The sequence below is a fragment of the Macrotis lagotis genome, chromosome 6, assembly GCF_037893015.1.
Source record: "Macrotis lagotis isolate mMagLag1 chromosome 6, bilby.v1.9.chrom.fasta, whole genome shotgun sequence".
In the NCBI taxonomy this organism is placed as follows: Eukaryota; Metazoa; Chordata; class Mammalia; order Peramelemorphia; family Peramelidae; genus Macrotis; species Macrotis lagotis.
The window spans coordinates 86,641,120-86,659,676 of NC_133663.1; the positions used below are offsets into that span (position 1 = coordinate 86,641,120).

An 18,557-nucleotide genomic window follows, 5' to 3' on the forward strand; every position below is an offset into this window, starting at 1 on the left:
GTTTTATATATGCACAGATCACTTTTTTTGGAGGCACCCATGGAAGACAGCAGAAACCTGTTTCTGAGAGAAGATAGTCTACATTCTCCTAACACGAGGTGGTGCCAGTCTCTTACCTTTGACTGCATAACCAGAATGGATCACTTCATTAAAACCACCAAACTAAAATAGTATCTCTCTTTTTACACTGAGATTCAATGATGTTCACCCACAGTTCAGATACTATACACTTTGTTAGGTATTAGGAAGAGGTTCACCTTCTCTTTTCCATTGTGGTCCTGTAGCCTGAAAATTAGATTTGAGATTTTAGTCTTTCATTTTTTTTCAGCTCTGGAATATAAAGTCCCCAGACCTAGAAGCAAGAGTTTCATGATTTTGGAGGCAGAATTCCAGATCAGATTGTGTTCCAGGCCAGCAAGAGAGCCCTGAAAACACAAATCCAAAGGGAGTGTTGGTCTTGAAACTTAGTGAAACTTGGCTCTCAGCTATGAAATTAATACCACTTCCCTATCAGAGTCTGAGTTGAAGGGAACTTTGCTCCTCTCATCCTCATATGTTGGGGATGTTGGGGTGGGAGCATTTTGTATGTTTATTCTTGTTATATTTTTGAAATATATATCCCCCTTGTAAAAGATAATCCGACTTAAGTAATTAAATGGAGCTGGAGTGCTAGGTCTCCTCCAAAATTGGAGAAACACAATTGGTAGAACTTTGAGTCAATGGCAGAAATTAGATATTCCTAAACCTCCTTAATGGAACTAGAGAACATTGCAGGAGAGATAAATTGAAGCTTACCTAGGTCTTAGGACAAAAAGGAAGAGATAATCATTATTTTTAAAAAAAAGTAATTAACTATCTTTCAAAATAGTTTCAGTATAGGTAGAGAGGGATCAAAGAGAGATTGCAAGAAGTTTAGAAGTGAGTGGGATGGAGGAGAAATAAGTAGCAATATACTACTTTTCACTGATTCATCTACTTACTTAAGAGATGTGGTCCACTTTTCCAAGAAATCTGGTGGTGATATGGAAGACAGAAATGAATAGACCAAAGGTAGGAAGGAAACTTTTCAGAAGTGATTTGCCAAAATTCTGACCCCTAGAATTTGGCAATGGATGAGTATTACTCTTTTTCTTCTGGAGACATCTGATGAAATAAGCAGTTCACAATGCCTATATGCTCCAGTTTATTTTGCTATAAAATGAAAATTAGAGTAATAACTGCCTTTTTCATCCTTGCTCTTGGGTTTCCTGTTCAGAAAAAAATAAGCTAAGATATAAAAATGGCCAAAAATACTTGAGAACTGGAATAGACAGCATAATTAAATTATCTTGGTAATGTCATTAATAAAAATCTTTTTAAAACAAATTTCATCAGTGTTAAAAAAAGCTTTCCAAAATATGTTATTATTAGTGAATATGCCTACATTATTTTTCTTTCTTTTTATGATTAAATATACTGCAGCTCAAGATCATTATTTGAAATGTCAAATTTCATTGAATGAACTCATGTGTTATCTGTACAACAAGATGTCAAAGATGTAAAGACAGGGCTCTCCAAGGGTCATTTCCTGGAAACTGCTTTTTCAATTAATATATTAAATTAATTTCTTGTCATCTATGTCTTTCTCCTAAATCAAGGCAATGAGAAAAAAAATGATAGTTAATTGAGCATTTCATTATCCATGCTTCATTAATGAAAGGTGATTAAATAGTCCTTGGGTGATTTAAAATTTGAATAATTTCATGTCTCACATGATAGAAACAAACTATGAATAACAGACAAACTTAAAGCTTAATGTTTTAAATCAAAACAACTTCATTTCTTAACTTTTAAGTCTAACCTCATCTTTTCAAACTCATTTTTCAAACAGATTTTCTTTTTTTTTTTTTTTTTAGGTTTTTGCAAGGCAAAGGGGGTTAAAGTGGCTTTCCCAAGGCCACACAGCTAGGTAATTATTAAGTGTCTGAGACCGGATTTGAACCCAGATACTCCTGACTCCAAGGCTGGTGCTTTATCCACTATGCCACCTAGCCACCCCTTCAAACAGATTTTCAATTGTAGCCCAATCATTTCACAAATTGCATTTGTGAAAAGAAATTTTTACAGTGAATCCACAGGGGCTAGGAGGTAGGGGGTGACTGAGGTCACTGAATTTCAAGAGGTCACAAGACTAGTCATCCTCACATGGACCCCACCCCTTGCCAAAATTACAAATAGCTAGCTGGAGAAAGCCTCCCCAAATCACAGATGTTCTTCCAGTGAAGTGAAGATGGAGGACAAAACTTTGCCCTCTAGGGCTGAAGCCTCCTGAGCTTTTCCAGAGGGGAAGCTTCTGGCACCATCTCCCTTGGCTTCCTTACTAGAGATTGGAAAAGAATTCAACTGGAGCCATGTCATCAGCCAACGTTACCTGCTCCCTCCTTTTTTCTGTTGGAGTAGCTGCTATAAGTTCTTTTCAATTTGGCTACAATACTGGTGTCATAAATGCTCCTGAGCAGATCATCAAGGACTTTCTCAATTCCACTTTACAAAAAAGAATTGGTGAGCCAAATTCTGAGTTTCTGCTCACCTCACTTTGGTCCTTGGCTGTGGCCATCTTCTCCATAGGTGACACAATTGGTTCTTTCTCTGTCAGACTACTCATCAACCGATTTGGCAGATGCAACTCCATGCTCATCATCAATGCACTAGCACTTGTGGGAGGTGCCCTCTTGGGCTTTGCAAGGTTTTCCAAGTCAGTGGGAATGCTGATCCTGGGTTGGCTGATCATTGGCTTCTTCTATGGACTTTGCACTGATCTTGTGCCCATATATATTGGAGAAGTCTCCCCAACTAACCTTCGTGGAGCCCTTGGCACCCTCAACCAGCTGTATATTGTTGTGGGAATCCTCATTGCCCATATCTTTAAACTGGAATACATATTGGGAACTGAGGCTCTCTGGCCAATGTTATTACATTTTACTGTCATCCCTGCTATTCTGCAATCTATAGCCCTTCCTATGTGCCCTGAAAGCCCCAGATTCCTACTTATCAATAAGATGGAAGAGGAGCAAGTCCAAAAGATTCTTGTGAAGTTATGGGGCACTAAGAGGTAGAACAGGATATCCAGGAGATGAAGAATGAGAGTGCTAAAATGTCACAAGAAAAGAAACCAACTGTGCTAGATCTCTTTAGGGTACTAAATTATCCACAGCCCATTATCATTGCCATTATGCTCCAGCTCTCTCAGCAGCTCTCTGAAATCAATGCTGTTTTCTACTATTCTACAGGAATCCTCAATGATGCTGGTTTTAAAGAGCCAGTATATGCTACTATTGGTGTTGGTACAGTTAATGTGGTATTTATTGCAGTTTCTCTCTTTCTAGTGGAGCGAACAGTAAGGAGAACCCTTCATCTGGTAGGATTGAGTGGCATGGCCTTCTGTTCTCTTCTTTTAGTTATTGCCATGTCTCTCAAGGCTTCTTATATGTGGATGAGCTATGTCTTCATCGTGGCTATCTTTGGCTTTGTAGCCTTCTTTGAAACTGGACAAGGACCCATTCTTTGGTTCATTGTTGCTGAGCTCTTCAGTCAAGACCCCTGCCCAGCTGCTTTGCCTGCAGCTGGCTGCTCCAAATGGATCTCTAACTTCCTTGTGGGTTTGCTCTTCCCTACAGCTGTGAAATATTTGGGATCCTATGGCTTTATTAGCTTTACTTTTTTCCTCATCGTTTTCTTTTTTGTTTACTTACAAGGGCAAGACTTTGTGAATATTACCCAGGTCTTTGAGAACAAGAGGCAGGGTATCATCGGCCCCAGCTTAATGACACAGAAAGACTCCTTTGTGGATATGAACATTGATCCAGTCAAGGACTCATCCTCCTTAGCCCTCTAAAAATCCCACATCCTTCTACCCCTCCTCTTCCAGTCTCCCAACATGGAAAAACATCTCCCTGAGGTGGGGCCCTCATCAGGATATCTGTAACCCAGAACTGTGTCTGATTGCTGCTACTGTTTCTTTTTCACCTTACTTCATGAGCACAAAGATGAATTTAGTTCTGGTGTTAATTCAGTTTCACTGACTTTTTAAACATTTGGTATCATGGACAATTTAACTCTGCTAAACAGATCAGGTTAACTTGTCTCTCATTTCTGGAGGGATTGATTCCTTGGGTTCTAATGATGATTCATTGAAATACCCAGGAATCTGTGGATGTAAAAACTCTCCCAGTATGTATAAGAGTTATTTCACTAGTATGTAGGAGTTAGGGATAGGAGAAAAGTTGGGGACCAAATAAAAGAGCATCTTCCTCACTTTTTTATTACAACTCTGCAGAGTGCATTGAGTTTTACTTATTTTCTCTGCCAGATTTTATTTAATAAGTATATTTTTTCAGTGTGAAAAGAAAGAATTGTACAAAATAATGAACTGTTAGGGGCAGAAGGGAGAAGGGATATAAATTTAAATAAGGAACTGGGGGAAAGAAGTAAAAATTTCTGAGGAGTTGACACAATAAAGGAGAGATAGAAAGATGGAGAGATGGAGATTTTCACATGACCTTTAGCATTCTTAATACTCCTTGAAAATGATAATAATAAACTTGGCAGTGTTTATGATGCCTACAAAAGCTATTGGTTTCTTTTGGGATTTTTTCCTTTTTAAACTATAATTACTTGGAAACTGCAATACTGTTGACATCATAGGCGGTGGATGTAGGTTGATGGAGTCTACCTCTGGAAAAAGATGGATTTTCTAGATATTTCATTGAAAATTCCCTTCTTTTTATTTCTCCTCCCCTTTGGATGGGAAAATATACAGAAAGGGAAATTTTTTCCTTGCTTTGTTCTTTGGGATTTTCTTAGGTTTGGGGTATCATTGGTTTCCCCCCAAGCCCCAAATCCCAATAGGCATTTGAAGATAGGATTTAGGGGTTGTATATACAGAGGATTAGAAATTGGTATGGAAAATATGGAGCTAAGGGGTTTATAAAAGTTCGAGGGGATTTTTACTTTTGCCTCCTTATTCAAGTGAAGAAATGGTCATGGCTTCTTGTAAATATGTGTTTGCATCACTCAGCTGGAGAATATTTGGGTGAGGTATTAAAGGTCCCATTTATAATTTACATTAAATTCAGAAAGCAACAACTGGTCCATGAATATTAAAACTGTTATCATTTCTGTGTAACTACTCTGGCTACTACTAATTCTGATTCCTTTTGTGTATAAACAAACTCCTGCCTTGGATAGATGGGATTTAGCCAGTCTCCCTGTTACTACTCCTTAAATCTTGTTGCCCCGAGGCAGACATACATATCCATACATTACTTCCATCTCCCTTCATGCTGGCTAAATTATATATTCCATTGATGATGAAACAGCCTTTAATGAGTTTCACCAATTGGTGAAATGGAATAGGTGGAATGGAAAGGAAAAGATGAGGTTCAGGACAGCAAAGGCTTAACCCTCCTAATACATTTTTGGTGGAGCTGTGAACTCATCCAAACTTTCTGGAGAACAGTCTTAAACTATGCCCAAAGGGCAACAAAAATGTGCATACCCTTTGATCCAGCAACGCCATTACTGGGCTTATATCCTGAAGAGATGATGAAAAAGGGTAAAAACATCACTTGTACAAAAATGTTCATAGCAACCCTGTTTGTGGTGGCAAAGAATTAGAAATCAAGTAAATGTCCTTCAATTAAGGAATTGCTTAGCAAACTGTGGTATATGTATGTCATGGAACACTATTGTTCTATTAGAAACCAGGAGGGATGGGAATTCAGGGAAGTCTGAAGATATTTGAATGAACTGATGCTGAGCGAGATGAGCAGAACCAGAAAAACAATGTACTCCCTAACAGCAACATGGGGGTGATGGTCAATCTTAATGGACTTGCTAATTCCATCAGTGCAACAATCAGGGACAATTTGGGGCTGTCTGCCATGGAGAATACCATTTGTATCCAGAGAAAGAACTATGGAGTTTGAACAAAGACCAAGGACTATTACCTTTAATTTAGGGGGAAAAACTGGTATCTTATTGTCTGATCTTGCTATCTCTTTTACTTTATGTTTCCTTCCTTAAGGATATGATTTCTTTCTCATCACATTCAATTTGGATCAGTGTACACCATGGAAACAATGTAAACATTGGCAAATTGCCTTCTGTGGGGTGTGGGGAGAGGGAAGTAAGGGTGGGAAAAATTGTAAAACTCAAAATAAATAAAATCTTTAATAAAAATAAAAAAGGCTTGACCCTCTATGCAAAATGTGTATGGAAGGGACTGTAAGATGAGGAATTAGCTGAGTATCGTTCTAAATCTATGGGTTTTGTTTTTGTGAAGAATTTGAAGGATTGCCCTTGGTGCTTACCTTCCTGACCCACCTTGCCAGTGGACAGTATTTAGTTCTCAATTCTCACCTTTTCTTCTGGGGGCTTGAGTGGGGGGGAAGCTAGATATATATATGGATATACATATATGTGTGCAGACATATATCAATGTCAGTATGGGTGTATATATATATATATGTGTGTGTGTGTGTGTGTGTGTGTATAAATATATAGATGGATAGATGATAGATAGATAGATAGATAGATAGATAGATAGATAGATAGATAGATGTAGTTTATTGAAGAAAAATATCCTTGATCTCTGATTCTATCCAGTATCATCCTAAATCCCCAGGTAGAACTAGGACCCAGGAAATGGCAATGGTAGTTTCTCCCTCCCTTTATTCCATAGCCACATGGTAAATATTTCCAAGGGTATTTTCTATGTTTATTACTGTTACTGTGGTTCTGCTTTTAAATAAAAGTTTTATTGTAAATATGGTTAAGAAAAGGTGAATCTGGAGCAGCTAAGTGGCGCAGTGGATAGAGCACCGGCCCTGGAGTCAGGAGTACCTGAGTTCAAATATGGCCTCAGACATTTAATAATTACCTAGCTGTGTGGCCTTGGGCAAACCACTTAACCCCACTGCCTTGCAAAAAAAAAGTGAATCCAAATCCCAAATACATAAAAGCTTTAAGAATTCATTTTCTAAATATCTTTTTTAAGTATTCTTCTATCATATCTATATCTAAAGTTATCAAAGCTTAAATTTGTATAAGAACTTTGTAATCACCCTATATTATGATTTCTATTATCTTGACTTTATTTCCATTCCACCACTCAGAAAACCACAATGGTTTCTTATTGCAAACCAAAAAAAGTCCAGGCATGGCACTTAAGGTTCCTTATGACCTTTGTATCAAGCTTTTCTTGAAGCCTGCTTTCATAATTACTTCCTTTCATATAATCTCCACAACCACCCATATTGGATTCCTCTCTGAAACATAAACAAATAAAATCCTCAAATAAAAAACTTCAATCAATTTAAAAAATTGTGTCTTTGAAATGTAAAAAGAAATAGTAGATATTCAAAATGACAGAGCAAAGGTAGCAACCTAGTCAAACTTTCCCAATATTCCCCTCCAAATACTTATAAATTAATGCTTTAAATCAAATTCTGGAGTGACAGAGTCAACAAAAGATTAGGATAAGGCATTATTCCAACCCAAGACAATACAGGAGATTGACAAGAGAAGTCTGTGGCATTGGAGTGGGTCAGTCCAGAAGCCATTCTTTGCCAATACCAATAGCAGACTTTGGAGGGGACTGTGACAGTGGAAACAACATTTTTGGGTACTCTTGGCCAAAAAACAGTGAATTGGTTTGATAATTGGTCAGAAAGAGATAACAAAGGACTTTTGCTTGGACTAGATGAACAACTCTGCTGCATTTTCCCATTTGTAGTTTGAGATAGTAGTTTGGGGGCAAAGAGAAGGGGCCCAGATTACAGTTACAAGACAGAAAGGAATGCTTAGGGATCCTTATGTAAGGTCCAGAGAGTAGTTGAGGAGAGCAGCAACCACATCTCTTCTATCATACTACCTTAGAAGAACAAAAAAAATTGTAGATTACCAGTAGTAGCTCTGAAAACAGCATCACAAAAAACCCTGAAGCTTGGAACAGTGTTTCTTCCACTCAGGGAGGAGAACCCATCTTTAACATAAAGGTAAATGTTAAGAAATAGAGAAAAAAAGAGGAAGAGGAGGAGGAGAACCTGATCATAAAAAGCTATTATGATGAAAGGGAAAAATCATGACTCAAACTCAGAAGAAGACAATAACATGAAAACTACACACAAAACCTCAAAAAAAATGTGAATTGAATGCAATCCAAAAAATAATTCCTGGAAGAGTTGAAAAAAATTTTTTTAAATCAAATAAAAATAATAGAGGAAAAATTGGGAAAAGAAGTGAGTATGATAGAAGACAATTTTGAAAAGAGAATCAACAACTTGATTTTAAAAGCACAAAAAAAACCTGAAGAAAATAACACCTTAAAAATAGAATTGATCAAATGGTAAAAGAGACAAAAATTCACTGAAGAGAATGCAGAAAACAGGATTGGCCAAATTGAAAAGCAGATTCAAAAGCTCAGGAAAATGCATTTAGAATTGGGCAAATAAAAACTAATGCATCCATGAGATATCAATAAACAATAAAATAAAGTCAAAAGAATAAAAATTTAAGAAAATATAAAATAGCTCACTGAAAAACAACTGACCTATTAAATAAGTTGAAGAGAAATGATTTTTAAATATTGGTCTATTGAAAGCCATGAACAAAAAAACAAAACATAGTTCAAGAAATTATCAAGAAAAACTGCCCTGATATCTTAGAATCAATGAGTAAAATAGAAATTTTTAAAGAATTCCCTGACCACCTCCTGAAAGAGACCCAAAACAAAAACTTCAAGGAATATAAGAGTCGAACTCAAGTCAAGGAGAAAATATTGCAAGCACCCATAAAGAAACAATTCAAATATTATGAAGCCACAGCGAGAATCAAAAAAGATATAGTATCTTCCATATTAAAGAAACAGAAGGCTTGAAACATGATATTCTATGCAAAAGAGTAAAGATTAAGCTAAAAACAGCCTACCCAGCAAAACTGAGTATAATCCTTTGGTGGGCAAATTGAAATTTAATGAAATAGAGAATTTTCAAATATTCTTAATGAAAAGATCAGAACTGAATTAAAAAATATTTGATATTCAAAATGGTAAAAATAAAAGAGAAATCATAAGGGATTAATCTATTTACATTCTTATATGGGGAGATGATACATATAGCCTAAGAACTGAAAGAATTTATTTTCAATTATAAATAATTATTAAATTAGGATTGAGGGGTCCCCCCCTTTCTATTTCCTCAGTCAGTTCTTTTAGGTCATTCAGTTTTTGAAGGACAGGGCTGATGGATCTAAACCTTTGGGAACATGCTCCTTAGTCTTATGCAGGATCCATCTAACTGGGAGAACTTACTTCTGATTAAAATATTAATAGAATATACTCTAGTTGAATTCCAGGCCTAAAAGTATTAGGCTTCTGCCCTTGAACCACACCTTCCTAATCCCATGGTTCAACTTGGGTGGTCTGGGTAAAAATGAATTCTTCTGTCTGAATTACTGAAAGCAGCTGAGTCTCATAATGTCAGCCCTAAGAGATGAAGACCTTTGACTCTCCTCTTTAATATGTACAATCCCTCATTGATTGTTCACTAATTGATGTTGATTTCCACCTGTAAAGGCCACCCACTTTTCCAAACATATTTAAGCACTCAATGATCTCCATAGTCTTAGGTTTCCTAGAAAGACCACTGACTATTGTTTTACTATTTGCTAATCCAATTAATACATTGATTATTAATTACTGAGAAACTCTGTTGCTCAGGTTTTTCATTCATCTCAGACCATTATCATTACATGGGTTGTAAGAAGGTATATATATGGAGAGAGAGAGAGAGAGAGACAGAGACGGAGACAGAGACAGATAGACAGAGAGAGACAAAGGGCATGAATACGAGTTGATTCTAATGGTCTCAAAAGAAAAAAAGTCAAAAAAGAAGGAGGTACTTAGAAAAGTGGAAAGAAATAGGAAGAATGGAGAAAATTGTCTCACATAAAAGTAACATACAAGAAAGAGATTTTACAGTAGAAGGAAAGTAGGGAAGGATGGCAGACAATACAAGAGGAAACAGAAAGTAAAATAATACTAGTGGGGAACCTCAACTTTCCCCTTTCAGAACTAGATAAATCTAATTATAAAATAAATAAGAAAAAAATTAAGGAGTTGAGGGACAGCTGGGTGGCTCAGGGGAGAGAGAGCACTGACCCTGGAGTCAGGAAGACTTGAGTTCAAATTTGGCCTCAAACACTTAATAATTACTTAGCTTTGCTGTGTGATCTTGGCAAGTCACAACCCCATTGCCTTGAAAAAAAATTAAGGAGTTGGATAGAACCATAGAGAAGTTAGGTAGACCACTGGAGAAAAGTAAAGGGAAACAGAAGGAAGCATATATTTTCTCAGCTGAAATTGGCACCTTCATAAAATTTGACCATGTATTAGTGTACAAAAACCTCAAAACTAAATACAAAAAAAGAATAAATATTCAATGCAGTATTTTCTGACCATAATACAATAAAAGTTATATTCAACAAAGGACCACAGAAAGAATCAAATATTAATTGGAAACTAAATAATATTATCCTAAAAATGAGTGTGTTAACAAACAAACCACAGGGCAATCAAAAATTTCATTAAAGAGAACGGCAATGAGAGTTTTAATGAGATGTTATGAACTAGCAATGAAACAGGGCAGAGGGAATGCCACATTGTTCTTGAAGGACAGAAACACTGGTATGTAGAAACACCACCCATGAGCAATGAATACTGTCTTAACCACTCCTTGTGGGGAGGGGGAGGTCATCCCTGTGTCATATGTACTGGAGAATACCTGGATATAGTGCTAAACCACTACCTAGGCACCACCCTTGTCCCACTCACCAGGGAAAAGAATTTAAGAAAGGTTTTCCAGAGTGGAGGCCTCTTTCCTCTCTTTTCTTCTTTGCATTTCCCTGTAAAATGGCCACTTTCTCTCTATAAACTAGAACCATGTGCTCTAGCCCATGCCTCTGGATTTATGCTGATCTAAATTTTTCTCCTCTCCTCTCATGGGTCCCCTGCCATTTCTTTCTCCTTTCTTTTCTCTGTGTTGTCTCCAAGTTTGTAACTAATTTCTTTCCTGGATCTATATTGCTTGCACTTTGTGGCCCTGTGATGAACTTTACAGGTCTGTGAATAAAGATCTGAGGTTTCTTTTACAACTCCAGTGAGTTTTTCACTTCTGAGAACCTGATCTTTCTCTATCAGCACCACCCAAATTACCATCATCAGCTACTACCACACACCCTGAAGACTCCACAACCTCCAAATGAATAAATGAATGAAAAAGAACAAATAATGAGTCCCATTTCTCAAGGGTCCTATGTCTTCAGAAAGAAAAATATGTCTAAAGACTTCCCCTTACCACAAGGTTTCTTATTAAACACTGTGAGAGAGTCACCAATCTTCCCCAAATGTGAATGAAATAAATAAAAGTCAACTCAGGTTCTGAAGTCATTTCAACTGCCTGTACTCTACTCCATCCCTAGAAAGAAAATGAATGAACAAAAAGGCCAAGGAGGCCCTATTTCTCTACTTGGCTTCAGGAAAGGAAGAAATCCCTAAGGTCCTTCCTGAGTGGAAGAGCACCTGAATTCCCCAGGATGAGAATGATGCAAAGAAAACATAGTCAATGTTGACACAGGTTTTTGTTTGTTTGTTTTTGCTAGTTAGATTATACATGTTTCAATCAAACTTATATTTCAACAACAAACAGTTATTATGCCCAAACGGTATAAGAGGTGCTTGCTAGGGTTAAAAAATAAAAATAAGTCTCACCTTTCAGGTACTTGAATTCCAATGTATGAAGATAAGGAGTAAGAGGAAATTTTGAATAGGAAGAAGTATTAATAATGGATGTGAAAAGGGAGGGAAAGAGGGGAGGAAAGCTGAGTTTTAAAAAAGTCAAGGATTTAGAAACTGAAAAAAATGAGAATTTTGTAGCATTAATTCATTTAGAAGCTCTACTGTAATGGTGATTTTCTCTCATTTTCCAATTCTGACTGAAAGAAAAGATTAAAGAATTCTTAGATTTCATAGAACTAAAAGTATTGTATAATATTTTCTTTCTGAATAAATTGGAACTAGGTTTCTATCATTAGAAGAATCAAAGTTTGAGACAAAGTTCTTGAAAAAGGTTTTTACTTTTAAAATAAAACTGGCTAAAACTTTGAAGTTGTGCAATCATTCTTTGGGAATTTCTAACTCAAATGAAAATTCAGTCAGTACTATCTACTCAAACCTGGGGATAGAACCAGATAATTTTTAATTAAGGATTGACACAAGAAGGAATATGAATGAGATTTCTAATCAGATTACTGCTTGAACATGTTGCATAAATTTTTTACATTCACTCCATAAAAGCCCTGACATTTGCAGCAAACCAATAATAAAAGAAAATCCAACAAAAAAAATTATGTAATTTCCTTTACCCCAGAAAGAATTATTTCATGTACCAAGGAACCATAATCAGGAGCATACAAGACCTAGTAGCTTCTACTTTAAATGAGAAGAGATCTTGAATACATATTTCAAAAGTAAAAATATAGAGATATGCATATATCATTACTATTTTGTTTGTTATTTAGTCACTTTTCAGTCATTTCCAACTCTTGGAGTTCATTTTGGACCTCATTTGGGTTTTCCTTGGCAAAGGTATTGTAATGTTTTGCCATTCCCTTCTCTAGTTCATTTTACAGTTGAGGAAACCAAGGTAAGCAGAGTTAAGTGACTTGTCCAAGGCCACATAGCTAATAGGTGTCTGAGGTCAGATTTGAACTCAGGAAGAAAAGTCCTCCTGACTCCAGGCCTGGCATTCTATCCATAGCACCATCTATCTGCCCCAGTCTTGCTCAGGGAATAGACATGACCAATATAATCATCAAAAAGAAACTGAGTGATAATAGACTAATCAAGCTTGCTATGAATAAAATTAATAAAATAATTAATAAAATTAATTAAAAAATTATCAATCTATATAGACAAAATTTATCTTTGTTCTTTCTCCCTACCAATCCAATTTCATCAATACTGTTCTTTCATTCCAACTCTCGATCTCTATCTCCTTCATTATTTACCAAAACTACTATAGAAGACCTTATGTATAATTAAATTTGATTAAGAGATGAAAATGGTATAGCATACTAGTTCAATATCTTTCCTTCTCCTATTTTCTGTCTTTCCTTTTTTCTTTCCCTACTTTCTTCCTTCCTTCATTCTTTCTTTTTCCATCAAAGGTCCAATGTCCTCAGAAAGGAAAGGTTCTTTCTATTTCTCCTTAGGTTCTATTTAGGAATAAAACACTGTGCAGTCTTCTTATTCCTCCTTTCACCTTAGGATTGCTTCTCTGTCATCCACCTACTTATTCTTTCTATTCTGTAATTCTTTTTCTCTCTACAATTCTTTCCTTCTCTTTCTTTCATGTATATCCCTTTCACTTTCCTTCTTTCCCATTTTTTCTTCTCTATTCTCTCTTACTTTGTTTCCCCATTGTGTTGCACATGTCCAAAATCCAAACTAAATATGATTTTAAAATTTTAGTAGATTCATGATCTCATTAATTTATGTACTCCTTTCAATGGTACAAATCATAACCCATTCATGTTTTTTCATCCTGCATGACTTTTGATCAAGTTCTTCCATAAATTCTACAAGAAGGGTCTACCTAATCTTTTGATTTTAGAGGGAAGACAAGAAATATAAGTATGCTTGTCACCATCTTCTTTTCTGGCTTAATAGTTAATGATAAAAGGTAGCAAACCTATAGTGCCAGTGGTTTCCAAATCACTTTACATAAAATAGATCACCACATTTGCTTAGGCTGAAAAACTTCCCCTCATGGTCCTCTGCAGAAACTGAGCCAGATCTTATAATACTTTTAGGTCTCTTTTAAGTTTTTTCCCTACTGTCCTCATGTTTGAATTGTTAGTTTTCTTTCTATTTAGATTCTATTCATGAAAGGGCTTCCACCTGGGCCATCTTTCCCCAATCTTTTTTTTTCACAAAGGAAGTAGAAGCAGAGTCCAGGACTATTTGCAGAAATCACCAGTCCCTCTTTAATTGTCAGCTACTTTCTTCACATGCACATGCCTAAGGTCAAGTCTGCTTTCTGCAGCAATAAAGGTCAAACTGGTGAAAATCTTCTACAAGGGGAAACCTGTAAATTATCAAGGCTTCCTGTCATGGAGAAGGTCTAACCACAAAACATGTCAAAAGAAACTCAAGTGAACATTTTATTCATATTTGGAGGAAGTATTAAAAATTAGATAGAAGACATTAAGGTTAAAGTAATACATGCCTTTGTTGAAGTAGTTCTATCATTCATTTGGTATGGGTCCAATACTAATCATAACTAGAAAGAATTATGCTTCAGGAAAGCTCCACAGACCTCACCCAGAGCACATGCCATCTTCAATTTAGGTGTCGTGGGAGTAAGAGAAATTGGAGGTTGAGGCAGGAGGCAGCACTCTGTGGGAAAATACAAGAGCCCTTGGTATACCAGAAATAACTACTGGCAAGACATCCCAAATAGTGTAGCAAATTATAAGGGAAGGGCACAGTTAATCAATCAAGTTAATTTAATTCAATCTCCAGTAGAAGGTGAGCATCAGGGTTGCATTTTTTGTCTTTGTCTCTACTATCTGACTTAATGCATACTTATTGCATTGATTAATTCCCCCTTCTAATTTTTCATTCTTTTGGTTTTGAAGTATTGTGTCTTGATTTCTCATAAAGTCAGCAGCTTCCCTCAGTTCCAGTCTATATCTGAAGGATTTGTTTTTCTCAGAGAGCTTTCTTATCTCTTTTTTCCATCTGGCCAATTCTGCTTTGTAAAGCATTCTTCTCCTCAATAACTTTCTGAACTGTTTTTGTCCATTTGAGCTATGCTGGTTTTTAACATGTTATTTTCTTCAGCATTTTTTTGGATCTCCTTGACTAAGCTGCTGACTTCTTTTACATATTTTTCCTGCATCTCTCTCATTTCTTTTCCAGACTTTTCTTCTATCTCCCTCACTTGATTTTCAAAATCTTTTTTGAGCTCTGTCATAGCCTGAGCCCAATTTCCATTTTTCTTGGAGTCTTTAGATGCAGGAGCTTGTACTTCCTCATCTTCAGATTGAGTATTTTGATTCTTCTTGGTATCATAGACAAAGAATTTCTCAATGGTGTTCTTCTTTTTTCTCTCTGTTTATTCATTTCCCCAGCCTGTGCCTGGTTTTGGGTTGCTTCCTGAGTTTTTGAGTATTATTGGGACCCCACCCCACAAGAATCTCCATGTATGAAGCTCTGTCTTCCCTCCTGGTCTGTGAATAACCACATCGCACCCCTCTGCCATGGGGTTAAGTTGGGGGGGGGGACCCTGCTGTTCCATGGGGGGCCTAGACTGTGATCAGGTTCTGAATGTTGTCAGAGCCCCAGAGTCCTGTTCCAGGTACAGAGGACAGACCTTAAAATCTCTCTCCACTCCCCTACTCTTGGTAGGCTGAGTACTCAAAACTCAAATACTCAAGCCTGGGGGCTCCTGCTTACCCATTCCACCTGCTTGCATTTCCTGGATCTGGGCTGTCCTGACCACGCTACTCGCTGAGTGCCCTGAGGGTTGGGTTTCACATGCTGGCACTGGCAGAGGTCCCCCCACTGATCTTCCACATTGTGCCTGGTGCTCCCAAGGTGTAGGTCAGAAAGCTGCCCCCCACTGCCGTGAGCCACGGCTCCCCAATTAATTCGCCTTCATATAATTGTTATTGAAAAGTAGGTACTTAGGTCCTAGTAATTTCTTCATACTTGAAAATAAAGATAATTGACAACTAGAGAGTTGGGAGTAGGTAGGTTGGAATAATCACCCTAAAGCAAAGAGTGAGGGGCTATTAATCATATAATAGGTGCTCTCCTCTCCCCCAGCCCTCAAAGAATCACTAGAATATTATAATTAGAAGGGACCTCAAGGATGCTTTGCATTATCTATTTCATCACCTAACGTATTTTCATTTTACAAGAGAATAATCTAAGACCCCCAGAGGATAAGTACTTTGACAGAGGTCACAGGGAAAACTGGTTTATTTCTTAATGAAATTGAAACTGAGCTGAGATGAAGTCCAATATAGCACACATGTCACAGACTCATAGTCTGTTAGGTTTGGAAGGACCTTAGAGACCACTTTAAACAATCCCTCATTTTAAGGAGGAAATAGAAACACAGAGTTAGTGTCACAGAAAGAAATAAAACCCAGGACTCCTAACTCCCCAGTCTATTGTTCTTTGAATCAGGATGAAGAAATAGTGCACTTACAATTACAGAATTCTAAGAAGCAAACCTCCTTCTACACACCATAATAAAGGTCATAGAAACCACAAACGAGACACCATGAAATGAATCACAGCAGACAGAATTTAAGGTGCAGTGGATAAAACTGGGACTTAAAAATACAGAAAGAACAAGTGAATAACCCAATCATGTAGTAAATAAGAGGCAGAATCATTCAAACCCAGATCCCCTGATTCCAAATCCAACATTCTTTCTACTCTCCTGGAGTCAGCCTGCCATAGTGATTTGAACCACTAACAAGTCTTCTTTGACTCCAGAGATCCAACTCATTCTGAGTCTAGCTAACTATATTATCAATTAATCCACATCCCTCCATCCTCTACAGAGAATTCAAGAGATTTAATAAAATCCAGGCAGAATATATAAGAGCATCCTCTTTTATTTAGACAGCCATAGAGCTCAAAAGTTCTGAAGTTAAGAAGATTTGAGTTCAAATTTGGCCTCAGTCACTAATTGCATGACTCTGGACAAGTCACTTAACTCCTGCTTACTTTAGTTTTCTCAACTATAAAATAAAATAAGCACTATATGAATTATGACAAATAATATTATTATCAATGCCATCTTTACCACAATCATCTTCATCATAATCATCAATTTGATTGAAATTGAAATTGAAATTGACCTGAAACTGATAGAAAGTTATAGAATTTTGAATTGATAGAAAAGGAAAATGCTATAGGTAACATTTACCTGGATTTGTTTTAAAGGAATAAGTGGTGTGCTCATTAGATCTGCTAATGGTACAAAGCTGGGAGAAATAATTTAACACAACAGATGATTGAATTTACAAAGTTTTTGATAGGTCAAAGCAAAAAGCTATATCTAATCAGATGAAATTCAATAGAAATAAATATAAAACAGCAGTTTGCAAATGTTTTAGTCTCAGCACCCTTTTACATTCTCAAAAATTGAGAATCTCCTATACCAAAGATCTTTCACTAATATGGGTTATGTTTATTGAAATTCACCACATTAGAAATGAAAATATATTCATATTATGAAAATGGTTTTAGTTATTGAGGACTCCTTGAAATGGTCTTGGGAATTCTTAGAGGTTCACAGACTACACTTTGAGAATCATTCATGTAAAATGTTAGACTTAGGGAGAGGGGGAGAGGGTATAAACTTCCCTAGTAGAAGATGAGCAGCTAAGTGGCGAAGTGACTAGGACACTGGACTTGGAATCAGGAAGACTCATCTTCATAAATTCAAAACCATCCTATAACACTCACAAACTATATAATTCTGGGCAAGTTGCTTAATCCTGTTTGCCTCAGTTTTCTCATTTGTGAAATGAACTGGACAAGGAAATAGCAAACCACTCTAGTATCTTTGCCAAAAAAAAAAATGGAATCATGAAGAGTGGGACACAACTGAAATGATTGAACAACAGTAACAGTATTCAGTAGGTCAGGTATGGTTAAAGAAAAGTTATAAATGGAATTCCTAAAAGATAGTGTGAACTTAAGATGAATTAAGGGATATATCTTTGAGGAAGAGGAAAGTGATAGACTTCATAGGGAAAGCTATGTTCAATTTCATCTACCACAGTTTAAGGTGACAATTGAAAAATTATATTTTCTCTACAGGAAGGCAACCAGTAGATTGAAGGACCTTGAGTCTGTGCTATTTCTGGATTGGTTATAGGACCTGAAGATGTTAACACAAAGGGTACAACACAATTTGTCTACACGTATTTGGAAGACTATCATAGAAAGTCAGGATAAAATTTGCTCTGTTTGACTCCAGCAAGTGTAACCAGAAGGAATGGGAAAATTTCAAAAAGATAAATTAAAACTCCATGTCAGGAAAAAATTTCCTAACAATTGTTGTTCAGTCATGTCCAATTCATGGTTCTAGAGTGGTTTTCCATTTCCTTTTATAGATGAGGAAATTGAGGCAAACATGATTAAATGACTAGCCCAGGGTCAAATAACGAGTAAGTGTCTAAGGCTTTACTTGAACTCAGGAAGATGAGTCTTACTGATTCCTAATCCAGTGCTCTATCCACAGCACCAATTAACTGCCCTAAGCCACCTAGGTGCCCTAACAGTTAGAACTATTCAAAAGTATAGGGTCATGTCTCAAGAGATAATTGGGTTGGAAAGGATTCTGACAAAATGGTGGAGTAGGTTTAAAACTCCAGGTTCTGCAAATTTACTTCACAAATAAGAGAGATTATTGCCTCAAAATGAAGGGAGA

At 36.6% G+C, this 18,557-nt stretch overlaps 1 pseudogene; it reads left to right on the top strand.

Annotated features, from left to right (window-relative positions):
- The first annotated feature begins 2,390 nt into the window (after positions 1-2,390).
- On the top strand, positions 2,391-3,874 carry LOC141491733 (solute carrier family 2, facilitated glucose transporter member 3 pseudogene; annotated as a pseudogene).
- The last annotated feature ends 14,683 nt before the right edge of the window (positions 3,875-18,557 follow it).